Raw genomic sequence first — 16,429 nt, forward strand, 5'->3', positions numbered from 1 at the left:
ATTTTTGCAACGCTACGTTCTTAGTTAAAATTTTTGTCTGAAGTGGTATTTTGAATTATGTGCTCATGTTGATTAAACTTATCGCACTTCATCATTCAGACATTTATTGGGCCCCATACCTAACCGGTTAGATTGTTAGCCCAAAGGGTCTCAGCTTTGATTTCCGGCCGGATCTGGAAATTTAACCTTCATTAATTACTTCCTCTCTCTCGAGGTATGAGTAGCGTGGTTTAAACTCTCTCATAAGGGCATAAAGACTACACTCCTGCTATTAACTGAATCCGTCCCACAACGGACTCTCTTGCTCCGAATGGAAGGATACCCTCAAAATGACGTGTAATAATGCTGAAGTCCGAGTTCTGCCAGGGATAAGTCTGGACGGTAACCACTACCAGCGTTGCCACAGTGAGATAGAAACAGCTTCCACAATTCCTTGGCTGTTGTCCGCTCGGAGAAATTCTTCGCAATGCCCGTCACCACACCATTTGTCACATGCTATCCGACTCTCTATAAAGAAGAATACCTACCACTCATGAAGAAGTCGTTGTAATCGCTACAGAAAAGGAGCACGAGGCGAATAGACATATCCTTTAAAGCTGACTCGAAAACTGGCTATATACTACATTCAGTTGTGAGGTTTGAAGTGAGATAAGACCAGCCACAGGAGGTTGACAATGAGAAGAAGGCCACCTACGAATATTCAGTGCCCTACTATAAAAACAGTACAACTTTGAATATACTGAGATGATTGGATTGAAGGTGGGTGCTCGAGGAACGATACCAAGCCTTTTTTGTAAAGGGCTGCAAAATGCTAGGCATCCATAATAATACCATAAAAGGTATTGCAATATCGGCAGGCAGGGGATCTGTCACAATTTTACGAAATCACTTGTTTGCTATGTAACAATGTGTTATTTTCCTTAATCCCTTCTACTATTTTCCAACCCTTATCAGCAGTTGTATAGCCATATTTTATGTGTCTGTTATGCTTTGTCCCTGTGGCAGCCTTGATATTTTCAGGAAGCTAATGAAATAAAAATAAAATATGCATCTTCAACATTAAATTCATCTTAGGTAGGGCCAAATCCTCACTGACAGAGGCTGCTCATGGGTGTCAACTCGAAAGACCTGCACTAGGTCTCTCCAGAGGCTGCACAATATTATTCAGATACAACATATTACTTCGTTCATTCTGGTACAAACAAACACACTATTGTGAAATATATTGGTTGAACATTCGTCATTAACTCATTCACTTGTACTTCGATTCGTATACTTTCACTTGCACGCGTGCCAAGGTCTCAGCCTCGAAGCTGGTTGAATCCTCAAACAGTAACGTAAAGTCTGCGCGGTTTCAGAGCAGTCACAAAAAAAGATAGTGGGTCCATAATGAGGTATACTAGGCATGTTGATGAGTGCTATAGTTTGCCTCTGTTTTCGTCACTCCGCCAGAAAGTGCAATTGTAAGTAGCACCTTTCGTAATAATCAGACTCAGTTGTTGTGGTCCGAATGTTATTATTAGACGGAGCATTTTTATGCAGTATAAGCGTCTGAAATATGCATTCAAATGTTCATTAAACATCAAAATGTGCATAACCCTAAAAATCTTAAAATTTGACACTTAGATAAGCATTGACAAATTAATAGTAAGAAATTGAGGAGGCTCCTTATTGCATTAAGTTTTCAGTTGTGAAGGAACGTCGTTTTTCTGTAAATAGTAGCCTGCACGCATAAAAGATGGACATTACTTGAGTTAGCAGCCGAAACAGGCATTGAATAACGAACAATCTACAGAATGGCATGGACATAACTTCAGCGACGGAGATGGTAAGTACTGAAGCAACCGCCATACTCACTGGACCTGTCCCCGTGTGATTTTGACGTCACGCGGAAAGTTAAGGAACCATTGCGTGGGAGACGGTTTGGGTCATGAGAGGACATTGTTCATGATGTGAAATATGAGATTACAAAATTCACACATAGTGAGGTGACTGTCATCTGACGTTTCCCGCATCGCTGGCAGCATCTTGTGGACAATCTAGGGGACTACTTTAAGGGTTCTCAGCATGCATGTACAGGTGCATTGCGCGGTGCAAGGTGCAAACGACGACGTCACTAGGTTGACCAGAGTGCAGATCCCCACTCCTCGATTTTGAGCAATAGCGCTGTCTCTCTCTTTCCCTACGCCTATCTCAGTCGCTTCGCTGCCTCCACTTTCCTCACTAGCTGTGCAGCGCTCCGGCATCCGAGCCGAGTTGAGCCGAATTTGTCCGAGTCACCCCAAGACAAAACGCTGGTCCCAGCCGAGTGGAGCCGAGTCGGGCAGATGCAAGGTGTGCAGAACATCTGCGCCTCGTTTAGCGCGTGAGATTTTGGGCGTTTGAGAGGCCCTGATTTAAGGCAAAGGTTACTGTACTCTCTGAGAATAAGCATTACAATAAATGCAGTATTTTTATAAGTATACTATAGTGTTATAATCAGTGTTTTCGACAGAATGCAAAGCTTTAAAATTACATTAACTAAACCGACACTGAGAAATGTAGCTTCCTTCTTTAACATGGTATAAAATGTATAATATTTAAATCACACCTAGTAATATTGTACTAGGTAAGGTAAGGGTTACTCTGCCCGAAGGCAGGTCCGAACCTCCTCAGAGGTGATTCTGAGCCGGAGTTTACGTGCGGTAAGGTGGCCAGTTCCTTTCCGCTCCTCCATTCCCTTACCCCTCACCAACAGCGCGTGGCAACCCATCCAACTCCTGACCACGCCCAATGTTGCTTAACTTCGGAGATCTCACGGGATCCGGTGTTTCAACACGGCTACGGCCGTTGGCATATTGTACTAAAATGAATTAAAATCCAGAGGGGTCCAGTGGACCTAGGTGTACCAATTAGGAACTAAACGTAATGTGCAATGGACCTGTTCAAATGGAACACAACTGCCGCGAGGCTTTCTGCCAGCGGATCAATGAACAAGTGAACAGCGCATATCTGAGCATAAATTACGTTGCTGCTTAAAATTCGTACACGTTCATGTGCAACATCTAGTATTATTTTGGATTACCATGTTGCCCCTCCAAGACCGACAATGTAATCCACTGAACTCTTTCATGGGGCTATTTGCGCCTTATATTTACGAAACAGGGCTGATATAATGCGTAAACGTATGCAGCAACAACAACCATGACAACAGCAGTGTAAACAGGAGAGCATTTGTTGTGATGGAGCGTACAACATAAATATCTTGATTTTTCTTTCCGTACGAATGCGCCTGCTTGGTGCGGCAACCAAACACACTGCGGGGTATGTATCTGGAGCAGCGGTACATTGGACAACGGCACTGTGCAAACCAAAAGAGGAACGTAGTAGTGCACTATCAGAACTGACACTAAATTCCACATATTTCTGAACATTTGACTCTGGGCTAACCTGCTCAAATATTTAAATTATATACGAAGGTATTTAGGCAAGCATTTGAAGGTACAATTTACTTATTTATGAAGGTATAGACATTCTAGGGTGGAAAATTGGAGGTACTAAGAATCTTGTACCATTTAGAGCTGTTGCTACTGAATATTGATCACATTTAGAATAAAAGACTAGAAAGCATGGTAAATTGGTGTACAATGTAAAAATTATAAACTAATGACCAGCATGAATCATTTTCATATCTTATGGGCTAGCTTTACTCTTAAGAGTGTAGTTCTTTATGTCAAAGCCTGATAGACAATATGTCGTAATGTGTATTCTGATGGAACCTGAAGAGGTAAGTTTCTTCTTCACGGTCATCAGAAAGTGTGTAACGAGGTTCTGAAGGCAGGAACAAACGAGTGCCGAGTATTACAATTCATATCTCAAGTTACATGCATGACATCTGCGAAGGCATGAACCTCATCAGCCGGGTAATAATAGAGACGTGTGATGTATCTAACTCACTCCTAGCCATATACGGCTGCAGCACTTCACTTAAATGAGCTTCAAGAGATGCAGGACAATAAACAGAGAGATTTCACCAACACGATTCAAGTACTGTGGTATTTCACGTACACGATTCAAATACTGTGTTTATTAGAAACCTCGATCACCCCAGTCGTCTCTCCTCCGCACAAATTATATCTAACAATCCGAGTATTGAAGAAAGAGATTTATTTATTTATGTATTTATTTAATTTATTTCAGACTGACATGATGAGGGCTATGATGCCACATTTGGCGTATATAATCTTCTCTCAAATAATAGGTAGTGTTATTGCATAGCACATTACAATAGAGTTAACATAATACATTCTGGAGTGGAATTAAAAGAGTGAATGTAAGAATATATCAGAGTGTGTGCGCGTGATTTCTAATGCGACAGAACAGTATAAATTCACAGTAGTAAGACACCTTACGCTAGTTTAAACTCAGTGAACATCAATTTCCTTTAGTTCAACAACTAGAGATTCTACACCGAATGAGATTGCACTCGGAGGATGGTCGCCAAGCGATAAGATGTTTTTTCCGTGGTTTCCCATTTTATACCAAGCTGTATCTTCCTAATCTTGGCTCCTTCCAATCCACACGACGCCGGAAATATTTCATGTATTAGTGTGACGTCAAACCGTACTATAGACGCTCCTTAAACAGCATTTTGAATGCTTAACAACATTTTATTGCCGTTCACCAAGTAATGATAAAATTTGTAAAAATCAAGTAATTAGATGTTCATTAAAATCAAATATTTATATTCACTTTTACGGCTAAATATCGTTAGTAATATAAAATTACAATTCCTTGAATATTTACATGATCGTTCAGGCCACATCATTTGAAACCAATTATAACAACATAAGTTCTCCTACATTCTACTTCATAAGCTAATTTCTATGACGTGAAAGTCTTAAAAATTGGAGTCGGCAGGGTCTCCGATGAAAAATCAAGCAACATAAAAAGTGATTACATCTCAAAAGGTATTACACATACCTACGAGATTGGCGTGTATATTATTTTTAATAAGAGAGATGAATGCGCAGGACGTAGCCGCGATAGCTGAAGTATTGTGCATGACGTCATACCAACGAAAGAACGAGAGTTTGTAATAAAATCCCTTTAAGCCATAAGAAACTAAAAAAGGACCAAGAAGCTAAGAACAGCCGGAAAAGGAAAAGTAATAAATAAAACCCATCATTTTCTGGCCTACAATGACCTACAATGAACATAGCTTCTGTTGGGCATCGTCTTCGGACACTCGAGAAGAAAAGGACTTTTCCCCAACTTCCGGGCCTTAGTGATGAGCATATTTTCGAATCTGTCAACGCAAGATATCTTAATATTCATCCTATTTGAGTTCTTTTTAGCACACCAAACGCTCAGCTAAACACAGCTGAAATTATACACATTTTCCCCTTTTATGTACTTACGTCAATGGTTAAGTGAGAACCTCATTTCAAAACTGCAACATCACTCGCCGTCTTTTAAACCTGGACATTCTGCTTGCCATTATTTGGGATGATTTAGTACTTCTTCCTTTGCGATCTATATCAGTGCTTCAAACACGGCATACGTGAACAATCACCTTCTTAGTGGGTTAGTGTGGTATGAGGCTAGCCAGACACCTGACAAAGTGCATGTGTTGTTCTTTATCACGCTTTCATAATTTGTAACCGCTATTTTCTATTCCGTCAAATGAATTATTTTATTAACACCTCCGTTTTTGCTGTCTCGTAACTCCTTAGCGCATGCAACAGCCAATGGCACTGCTTCAGTTGTCAACAAATAAAACATTTAGTTTTGTGTTCCGACTTAACGTGCAGCTGACACTTGGCTTTTGTTGTTAAGTTCTATTTATATTTGAAGGAGGAGGAGACATTGCCTATAAAGGAATGTTGCACGATGGTCTGCATTCACTTGTGAGTGAACACGAGTGTATAAACAACGTGTCGCGAGTCATCGTTAATTTTACTAAATATTTATAGAATATTATAAAACCACATTTCAATTGAAATTTGGAATTTAGTTCATGAATGAAAGAATTTGGTTACAAATATCAGTATTAGAGTTTGCCATCGGTGTTGCTGTAATGCTCCTGATCGTTATATTCAAGAGCTCCGAAGACACTATTCGTTTCGAATTTTGAAAAAAATTGATTCCACTAAGACTTTGGATAGAATTTCGTAACATACTTTGAAAGTGTATTTGAGGACGCCGTCATGATTTCTTCACGTTCTGTTGTGATTATTATGATTGCTACATTTCAAACGCTTTGCGAGTGTGCTACGCCGACACAAGAGGGAGGACTGTTCGAAAAGCTTCAAGAACTGAAGGACGAGTTCGCTCCTTGTGCAAGAAACGATGCAGATCTGTTGCTGTGCATCAAGAGCAAAAGTATTCTCCTCCTAGGAAGGGCATCGCGTCTTAATGACGTTCCGCTGATCGGAGACGCCTTGCTGCTCACCAAAGATGCTCCCATTAACGATTCTACGCGGCTACCAGCGACGGAGAGGGAACTGGAAGCTAATTTACCAAGGGAAGCCGACAAACGACACCAGCGCCTGGACTCCCTGCTCATGGAGGGACTCTCCTCCTTTCTCATCAGCCGCACCCTAAAACTCAAAGTGCCAGACGAAGCATTCGCAAAAGTCCAGAAGAACATGGAGGAATGTAAGTACCAAACATTTGATTGAGAATACTCATATACTTTGTTGCTGTTTGCCTCATTTTTCTATATACAGCTACCAAGTCTTCAGCATGTGCACTTCAAGCGTGCAAAAGTTAAACATTTATTATTTTAATTTCTGCTAATCCTACAAGGTATTAAGATATATATTTACGGTTATTTTTTACAGTACCATGTCTCTAACAAGCCTGACTTAAAGCATAACTTCGAACCTCAGAACTAAAATTAGTTGTCGAAAATAAGGATAATAGGAACAGTGATATAAATTTTTCAGCCGCCTTCTCAGACACTGCGATTACAATCCGAGAATTTTCGTCAGAACAACCATTATGTCTTGTTTATTTTTGTACGCTTTCACTGAAACAACCAGCGTGGTAACTTTCAATTGGTCGTATTCTACATGTAGTGTCTCCCTAGAGGCCTTACACTTGAGAACTTGTGGACACTGACTGAGTCTAGTATTATTATTTTTTTTTCCTAGTTGCTTTACGTCGCACCGACACAGATACGTCTTATGGCGACGACGGGACAGGAAAGGGCTAGGAGTGGGAAGGAAGCGGCCGTTGCCTTAATTGAGGCACAGCCCCAGCATTTGCCTGGTGTGAAAATGGGAAACCACGGAAAACCATTTTCAGGGCTGCCGACAGTGGGGTTCGAACCTACTATCTCCCGAATACTCTAGTATTATTAATTGTGTCTTCACAGTTGATCAACTCTTGCTCTCCATCGTCCCCGGAAGTATTTCGATTTTCTTGAATTTCATAGCCCTCTTTCTTTCCTCTCTTATTCCCTCATCCTTGGAAGAATTAGAGTTAGAAAAGATTTTTAACCCAATTGTGATTCCCCTTGAAACAATAATCACCAGCTCTCTAATAATAACTGAATGAGTCTCAAGATATGTTCTATCAAAAGGCCTTTTCTTTTAGCTTTTCCTTGCCAAATCTTTCTCCTCTCGTATATTTGATGCCGCATCTTCTCGTCTGTGATCTTATCTAACCATCTCATCTTCAGATTTTTTTGTAACACCACATTTCAAATTCTATTTATGTCTGCACCGATTATTGTTTAAAATAAAACTCACTTCCGCCTGTTGCCCAGCTCCGTGCATAATCTTCAAAAACATATCCTTGAGATGTGTTGCTTGGCTTAGTCCTGTAAAACCTGCTGATAACTGTGGACCTCAAATCTCTCGTGCATAGTGTCCACATGTGTGTAGATGCACGTTAAGGGCATCGATTCACCTAGTTATTACAACACGTATTTATGAATTTGTAAGTTTATGAAATAGTCAACAGATAATAGGTGCCTTAATTCAGAGAATGTGGGGTTTGACTTTTTAATCCTAGTACAATACAAACAGTGAAGATTTTGAGCGCATCATTAAATTTTTGTTATCTGGTCAAATAACGCCACAGATGTGCTGAATATGTATATTTTAATGACTAATATACTTCATTTTTCAATGTGTTTACAGATATACTATTATAAGGTTAGCTTCCTCATCTGTCTTAGTAAATTAAATTAGGAAGTCTAGTTTCACATGTTATATGGTAGAATTATTCTATATCGATGGCTTTCTTTTAAAACCTCGTATGTCCAAATGTTCTTCGTACCTATTATATCCCTTAAGACTGGCCACGCCTCCCGGTCATATATTTGTATGCAGTCCATCAGAATAATTTTCGCTGTGTTCATTTTCCTTTGCTAATGTCTGAAGGAAAATGGACCTTACCGTACCGTATTGTAGGGATGTTGATTGCATGGCAAATTTACACACTCCTACAGCGTAATGTATTTAAGGTTCATTTTCCTTTACGAATAGGCAGAGGAAAATGACCATAACGAAAATTATTTTGGGCTGCATAGAAATATGGGCCTGGGAGGCGTGACCAGTCTTAAGGAATATAATGGATAGGAAGAGTATTCGGACTTACGAGGTTTTTAAAGAAAGCCATCGATATCCATTTTATTCCTTTATCTCTCAGTTGATTGGCAGCAATCTCTCCCTAAAGTTAACTGAAACATTCAATATATGACAATAGTGTGTCACTGAGTCAATTAGCCTCGTAAATTTAATACATTTTTGTCATTTCGGTTCCGTTTTGTCTCTATAGCCCAATCTTACGTTGATAATTCTGCTAAATCTTTATATTTCAAAGGATTACCTACCTCCCATGGCACCATATTTCGCTCTGTTTCACATTTCTGCGATGGATAGAGTATCAAATTATTCTTTATTGACTGTTTAGTAAAATACTTAATTTAGGTATTTCCCTCATACCTTTTGACGTAGAACATATCTATAGTTTCAGAGCTGCTCTTGGGCCGGTGCCACAAAACATTAAAGTTTTAAAACAGTAATAATTTCTAGACAACAAGTGCGGCGGGTATGTATAACTTCTCATTTTAAAGGGGAAAGACCACTGTATCTAGCAACAATACTTTAAAAAACCACCAGACTTGCATCGAGCGACGTTTTCACTAAAATACTCCCGACAGTCCACCCAGTCTTTTATAGCTGATATATTCATTCTTTAGGAAGTGAGTTAATAAGGACTGCACCCTGTTATTTTTTTCCTTTCAATGAATACCATCATTTAAAAAATTAAAAATTAGCAGTGAACTATGAATTATAGAACGATCCTATTCTTCTCCTGTGAAATAATATTGAGTTTACATCATCCCTAAGACACAGTATCTATCATTAGTGAGTCGTGGGGGGAGGTAAGTTCTCACTTAATATCGCGAAATATTTGAGTACAATATAATACCTGTACTCGGAGTGGGGCGTGATAAAGTATGAAAACTTCAAAACAGGGAAATAAAAATTGCTTTCCTATCTAAAATTAGTGAATATTACACAGCGGGTAGATGTAAAGAGAAAGGTATCCTTGAATAGTTCGAAAGGAAAATGGTAGATAGACTGGAAATAACCAAGAAAGGCTAGGTCAGAGGACTTGGAATGTTATCTCGATTATAATAAACTTTAGAAGGATATCGTTGGTGAAGACACAACACCTCGTGTGTCAAAATGCTCTTCCTATCCATTATTTTCCCTTAAGACTTGACACGCTTCCAAATTACAGTATATGGATATGCAGTCCATCAGAACAATGTTCGTAGTATTCGTTTTCTTATGCGAAAGTGTAAAAGAGAATGTGCCTTAAATACAGCATACTGTCAATAAATAAAATAAATAAATAGCTTTGTAAGTCCCCTAAGGACTATTACCTCGTGCAATGCAGGGACAGTGCTTAGTTTGACTCATCAGGTGAGCAGGTCCTTGGTTACTTCCGAGTTTGTCTCGTGAGACGTATTACTGCACTTGTGTAGTCTCACCTCCGAGTGGATGCAGTTGTGTTTCTCGAGACGAACAATTCTCGAAAACGCACTGTTACATTATTAACACTTGTATAGTTTTTCCCCAGGGATGGTTGAGATTCCTTCTTTGTGAAAGCGTGGCCTTGCATACTTCGTTCTCCGATAGTTTCTCCTCCGACCGAGCTCGATAGCTGCAGTCGCTTAAGTGTGGCCAGTATCCAGTATTCGGGAGACAGTAGGTTCGAACCCCACTATCGGCAGCCCTGAAAATGGTTTTCCGTGGTTTCCCATTTTCACACCAGGCAAATGCTGGGGCTGTACCTTAATTAAGGCCACGGGCGTTTTCTTCCCACTCCTAGGTCTTTCCCGTCCCACCGTCGCCATAAGACCTATCTGTGTCGGTGCGACGTAAAGCAACTAGCAAAAAACAAAAAAAGTTCTCCTCCGAATGTTGTAGACGTTTCTTTTAAGTTCTCTATTACATACTTTACGTGTGCATGTCCTCTTTTCATTATGTGTTCCGACCGGGCGAGTTGGCCGTGCGCTTAGGGGCGCGCACTTGTGTGCTTGCATCCGGGAGATCGTGGATTCGAACCCCACTGTCGGCACCCCTGAAGATGGTTTTCTGTGGTTTCCTATCTTCACACCAGGCAAATGCTGGGGTTGTACCTTAATTAAGGCCATGACCGCTCCCATCCCATTCGCCATAAGACATATCTGTGTTGGTGCGACGTAAAGCAAATACCTATGTCAATGAATATTGAATTTTCACGACCTCATTGCAATCGAAACAGACTTTCAACGTATTAGGTCGTGTTACGTACATGTAGTACGTGTTGAAGAGATGTTAAGTACAGAACAAAAGTGGCCAGCCGGATACCAGTGGGATCCGAACCCACAACCTCCCGATTTCGCGTCGGTTGCTCTACCAATTAAGCTATGGTGGCCTAGGCCATCTTTGTTCTGTTTGAAAGGATCTGAGCTACAGGTCTGGCACTGCTGCTAGCACACTGTAGAGTGCGTATAAGTCGCCCGTTGTGGGGCATGTCAAAGAATATTGAATTTTCACGACCTCATTGCAATCGAAACAGACTTTCAACGTATTAGGTCGTGTTACGTACATGTAGTACGTGTTGAAGAGATGTTAAGTACAGAACAAAAATGGCCAGCCGGACACCAGTGGGATCCGAACCCACAACCTCCCGATTTCGCGTCGGTTGCTCTACCAATTGAGCTATGGTGGCCTAGGCCATCTTTGTTCTGTTTGAAAGGATCTGAGCTACAGGTCTGGCACTGCTGCTAGCACACTGTAGAGTGCGTATAAGTCGCCCGTTGTGGGGCATGTCAATGAATATTGAATTTTCACGACCTCATTGCAATCGAAACAGACTTTCAACGTATTAGGTCGTGTTACGTACATGTAGTACGTGTTGAAGAGATGTTAAGTACAGAACAAAAATGGCCAGCCGGACACCAGTGGGATCCGAACCCACAACCTCCCGGACACCGTGTCCCACTGGTGTCCGGCTGGCCATTTTTGTTCTGTACTTAACATCTCTTCAACACGTACTACATGTACGTAACACGACCTAATACGTTGAAAGTCTGTTTCGATTGCAATGAGGTCGTGAAAATTCAATATTCATTGACATGCCCCACAACGGGCGACTTATACGCACTCTACAGTGTGCTAGCAGCAGTGCCAGACCTGTAGCTCAGATCCTTTCAAACAGAACAAAGATGGCCTAGGCCACCATAGCTCAATTGGTAGAGCAACCGACGCGAAATAGGGAGGTTGTGGGTTCGGATCCCACTGGTGTCCGGCTGGCCATTTTCGTTCTGTACTTAACATCTCTTCAACACGTACTACATGTACGTAACACGACCTAATACGTTGAAAGTCTGTTTCGATTGCAATGAGGTCGTGAAAATTCAATATTCATTGACATGCCCCACAACGGGCGACTTATACGCACTCTACAGTGTGCTAGCAGCAGTGCCAGACCTGTAGCTCAGATCCTTTCAAACAGAACAAATATGGCCTAGGCCACCATAGCTCAATTGGTAGAGCAACCGACGCGAAATCGGGAGGTTGTGGGTTCGGATCCCACTGGTGTCCGGCTGGCCATTTTTGTTCTGTACTTAACATCTCTTCAACACGTACTACATGTACGTAACACGACCTAATACGTTGAAAGTCTGTTTCGATTGCAATGAGGTCGTGAAAATTCAATATTCATTGACATGCCCCACAACGGGCGACTTATACGCACTCTACAGTGTGCTAGCAGCAGTGCCAGACCTGTAGCTCAGATCCTTTCAAATAGAACAAAGATGGCCTAGGCCACCATAGCTCAATTGGTAGAGCAACCGACGCGAAATCGGGAGGTTGTGGGTTCGGATCCCACTGGTGTCCGGCTGGCCATTTTTGTTCTGTACTTAACATCTCTTCAACACGTACTACATGTACGTAACACGACCTAATACGTTGAAAGTCTGTTTCGATCAAATACCTATGTGTTCCGTGACGACTTATCATATCCCTACTTCATGCGAATGTCTATTTGACAACAGTATACTGTAGGAGTGCGTAAATACGACACGCAAGTATACATTTCTACAGTACGGTTCAGTAGGGTTCCTTTACACCGATGCGTAGGAAAATCAACACAACGAAAATTGTTCTGATGGACTGCATATCCATTGTGGCTGGGAATCCAGACCAGTCTTAAAGAAAAAAATGCATATGAAGTACATTGTGACATCCGAGGTTTTGTTTCTTCAAGGACGATATGCAAAACGGTAATTAACAACCTATCACAATGGATACTTCATTTAAAAAACATCAAATGCCATAGATCTTAGCCGGAATCGAAGCCATCATCTTGGAAACAGAAAACAGACGACTATTTGACTGCGCCACTGAGGCGGGCCACAAATTATATTCTTTGATGTTCTACAAGCTTATTTTAAATACTGGCCAGTAGTCACACGTGCTACGCAAGAATTGGAATAGCGCAGAAACAATTCGGACCTCTTCCTTGTTAGAATTCGATAGCTGATGAAAAATTTGATCGAGGTATATTTACTTCAATAACTGGAGTGTATTTTAGATTTCTAGTACCAAGAAACTATAGGTGTAGTTACATAGGTAGTCAACACTGGTGACATGTTAATTCGACCGTCCTGCTCAATGGCTTAAGTTAACAAGCTTGCCTTTGGTCCAAGGTCTCTGGTTCGATTCCTCTTCGGGTCGTGCATTTTAACTATCATTGGTTAATTCTTTTGGCTCGGGGCTACAGATTTGTGGCGCCTTCATCATTCCAAATCATCACAGGTAAGGCCCCACCCTCATAGAAGCACAAGACGTAAACTCGAAAGACATGCACAAAGCCTCTCTGGAGACCACACGCCAGTGTTGTATGGTTTTATCCCAACCCATCATTTATAAGTCTGGTAGCTCAAAGTCTTTGGGCAGATGAAATTAAATGATTAACAAACATTATCCCTACACGTGATCGCGGCTAAAAATAATGCGAGCACAAGACTCGCCACTATAATTTTACCTTTTGGTTATTGGTTGGCACGGAAACTGTAGATGAACACAATACATTTTCATTATCGTCTCTTCGTGGATACTAGCATACCCGCGCGAGAACTCTCGGATATGAAAACCTGGCCCCCACATTCCTCCCCTCCCCCACATCCGTATTAAAGGATATGTTACCGAAACGTGCTTTTGTATAACAAGTATATAAAATTTACATCCAGTTTACTGTAATTATAGAAAATCAAAATCAAATGCAATATAATTAACATTTATAAAGAATATTCTACAAACATATTTTGATTATAATTGAAACAATTTTTCATAACCGTCTATTCAATACTAGTTACAAAATTTCTTGGAGATAGGGCCTAATACTTTACAACACTTCTTTGATAACAACCTCGGAAGTAATGATACAATCTTCCTTGAGAGTTTTTCCCTTTCCTTAATACAAATACAGTATATTAGAAGAACCTTTCAATCTAGAGAAAGTTACTTGAATTTTTCCATGCGAGAACACGAGATTGGGAAAGTATGTACCTGCAACCCTGCTCGTTTGAAATGTTCGACTTTGTGATTTCTTAACTGTCATAATATAGGCAACTTAAAGGGGACAAAATCATGCCAATAACGAACTAAGACGGGAAAATTCGGTACTAAATTAAGGCTCAAAATGTCTTCTTGACGTCAAATCAACGATAAGTTAGTAATAGTTTCATGACAAGTGGTAGATGGCAGAGGAAGTGAGACCTGCGCGGCAAACGTAGAGCTAAATTTAACGAAAATGAGGTGCGTATTTTTTACCAAATCATTGATATTTATGAAGTGAAAAAGCAATTTTCACTGTTTCGTAAAATTATATTTAAGTTGACATCTCATTTGTTAAGACTGGTTTGTTGTGAGAGCTGCAAAAGTGATCTATACTATAGAAATAATAAATATCGTTAGGTAGTGTTACAATTATTGCAGGCCGACGCACTTCGATCTTGTAACATCCTTCTCAGCCGAAGCTTGACAATCATTACTTTAGCTACTCTGACCTCATTGTTTTAAACAGTTAATTATATTATATTAGGAAGTTACATCGTGAAAATACTCTTTGTTTAGACGAAAGAAAAATTTAAAAATTACCACACAGGAATTCCTTTCCTCACACACAACATCCCACACTACCGCCATTCCAATTACAGGTAGGTTCATACAATGTAGTGCCAGTAGGGGCAAAAGATACACATGGGTCGACGCCCCGAAAAAAAATTGCATTTTAGAAAACGCTCAGGAAGATATAAAATGTATTCATACAGTCGACTTGCAAGTTTGAGAGAAGGCAAGGTTGTTACTCGTATGATGACTAACGAGATTTTCTAATACTTTTTATTATTCTTTTAAAATGAGAATGATATTCCTTCACTGAAAATTCATCACTCATCTAATCTCCGCTAAGAAACTTTTCCACGCCTTTGTACTAAAATTACCTCAGTAAAATGGTAAAATATAGTTGATGTAACGTACCAAGATATTCCTTTAAAATGTTCTCAATGGACTGCACAATTTTGGTTCAATGAAGAGAGTATTTTTGTTATGATGGTAGACATGAGTTACAATACGCTCTCATCATATTCTTCATTAATTTTTAAAATACATTTAGTTGTACTGGAGAAATATTGTATATTAGGATATCTGTTATATATCGTCGCTTCACCGGTAAAAGGTTGTAATCCACAAAGCTCTTCCTATCGATTATTCTCCTTAAGACTGGCCACGCCTCCCAGCCACGTATGGATATGCAGCCCATCAGAACAATGTCCATTGTGTTCGTTTTCCTATGCCGACGAGTAACCGAAAATGAACCTAACATGCATTATACAATAGGAGTGCGTAAATACGTAATGCAAGCATACAATCGTATAATACGGTACAGTAATGTTAATTTTCCTTTACACATGGGCATAGGAAAATGAACACAACAAAATTTTTTGTGATGGACTGCATAACCATATGTGGCTGGGAGGCGTGACCAGTCTTAAGGAGAATAATCGATAGGAAGAGCTTCGTGGATTACAACCTTTTGCCGGTGAAGCGACGATATTTATTTAGGTATATCGATGGCCTAGAATGAAAACCTCGTATCTCACAAAGTTCTTCCTATCCATTACTTCCCTTAAGACTGGTTACGCCTCCCAGCCACACATAAATACGCAGTCCATCAGAACAATGTTCGTTGTGTTCTTTATTCCTATGTCGACATGTTAAGGAAAATGAACCTTATCGTACCGTACTATAGGAAAGTATGTCTGCGTGACGTATTTACTAACTCCTAGAGTATAATTTTTATAAGGTTCATTTTCCTTTACGGATGAGCATAGGAAAATAAACCCAATGAACATTGTTCTGATGGACTGCATATTCATGTGTGGCTGGGAGGCGTGACCAGTCTTAAGGGAAATAATGGATAGGAAGAACTTTTTGAGATACGAGGTATTCAATCTAGGCCGTCGATATTACTTTTCGTATACTGAATTTTAATCAACCTATATGTATTAGAAACCAGAAAATTTAACTTATGAATGGGATATAAATACGTTTCTAGTAAATTAATTTAATCAGAAATCAACGTCTTTGAGTTCCGGATAAGTAATTAGCAAATGTCATCATCGTAGGGAATGTTCTATCCGTTTATTTCCTGCTTGATAATTATTAAAAATATAAATGGATCATTTCGTTTTCACGACGGAACTGATACAGAAGAAATTTGCTGAACTGGTGATAATTGCCTGCAATTCACTTGAAGATGAGAAGTTCCTTACAATGTATATACCAAGGAGAGGATGATATAGTAACGATAGCCGGGCTGAATGGCAGAGGTATAGTAGGAAAATGAGGAGTGAGATAGTCTGTATTAT

At 40.1% G+C, this 16,429-nt stretch overlaps 3 non-coding genes across 3 annotated transcripts; 2 read left to right on the top strand and 1 right to left on the bottom strand.

The window, feature by feature from the left end:
• Positions 1–11,143: 11,143 nt before the first annotated feature.
• TRNAS-CGA (transfer RNA serine (anticodon CGA)) lies at positions 11,144–11,220 on the bottom strand. Its single transcript has one exon. It is a non-coding gene; the product is annotated as a tRNA-Ser (tRNA).
• An 802-nt stretch (positions 11,221–12,022) lies between these two features.
• TRNAS-CGA (transfer RNA serine (anticodon CGA)) lies at positions 12,023–12,099 on the top strand. The gene has a single exon. It is a non-coding gene; the product is annotated as a tRNA-Ser (tRNA).
• A 220-nt stretch (positions 12,100–12,319) lies between these two features.
• TRNAS-CGA (transfer RNA serine (anticodon CGA)) lies at positions 12,320–12,396 on the top strand. Its single transcript has one exon. It is a non-coding gene; the product is annotated as a tRNA-Ser (tRNA).
• The last annotated feature ends 4,033 nt before the right edge of the window (positions 12,397–16,429 follow it).

The sequence above is a fragment of the Anabrus simplex genome, chromosome 7 (genome assembly GCF_040414725.1).
Source record: "Anabrus simplex isolate iqAnaSimp1 chromosome 7, ASM4041472v1, whole genome shotgun sequence".
NCBI classification, from domain to species: domain Eukaryota; kingdom Metazoa; phylum Arthropoda; class Insecta; order Orthoptera; family Tettigoniidae; genus Anabrus; species Anabrus simplex.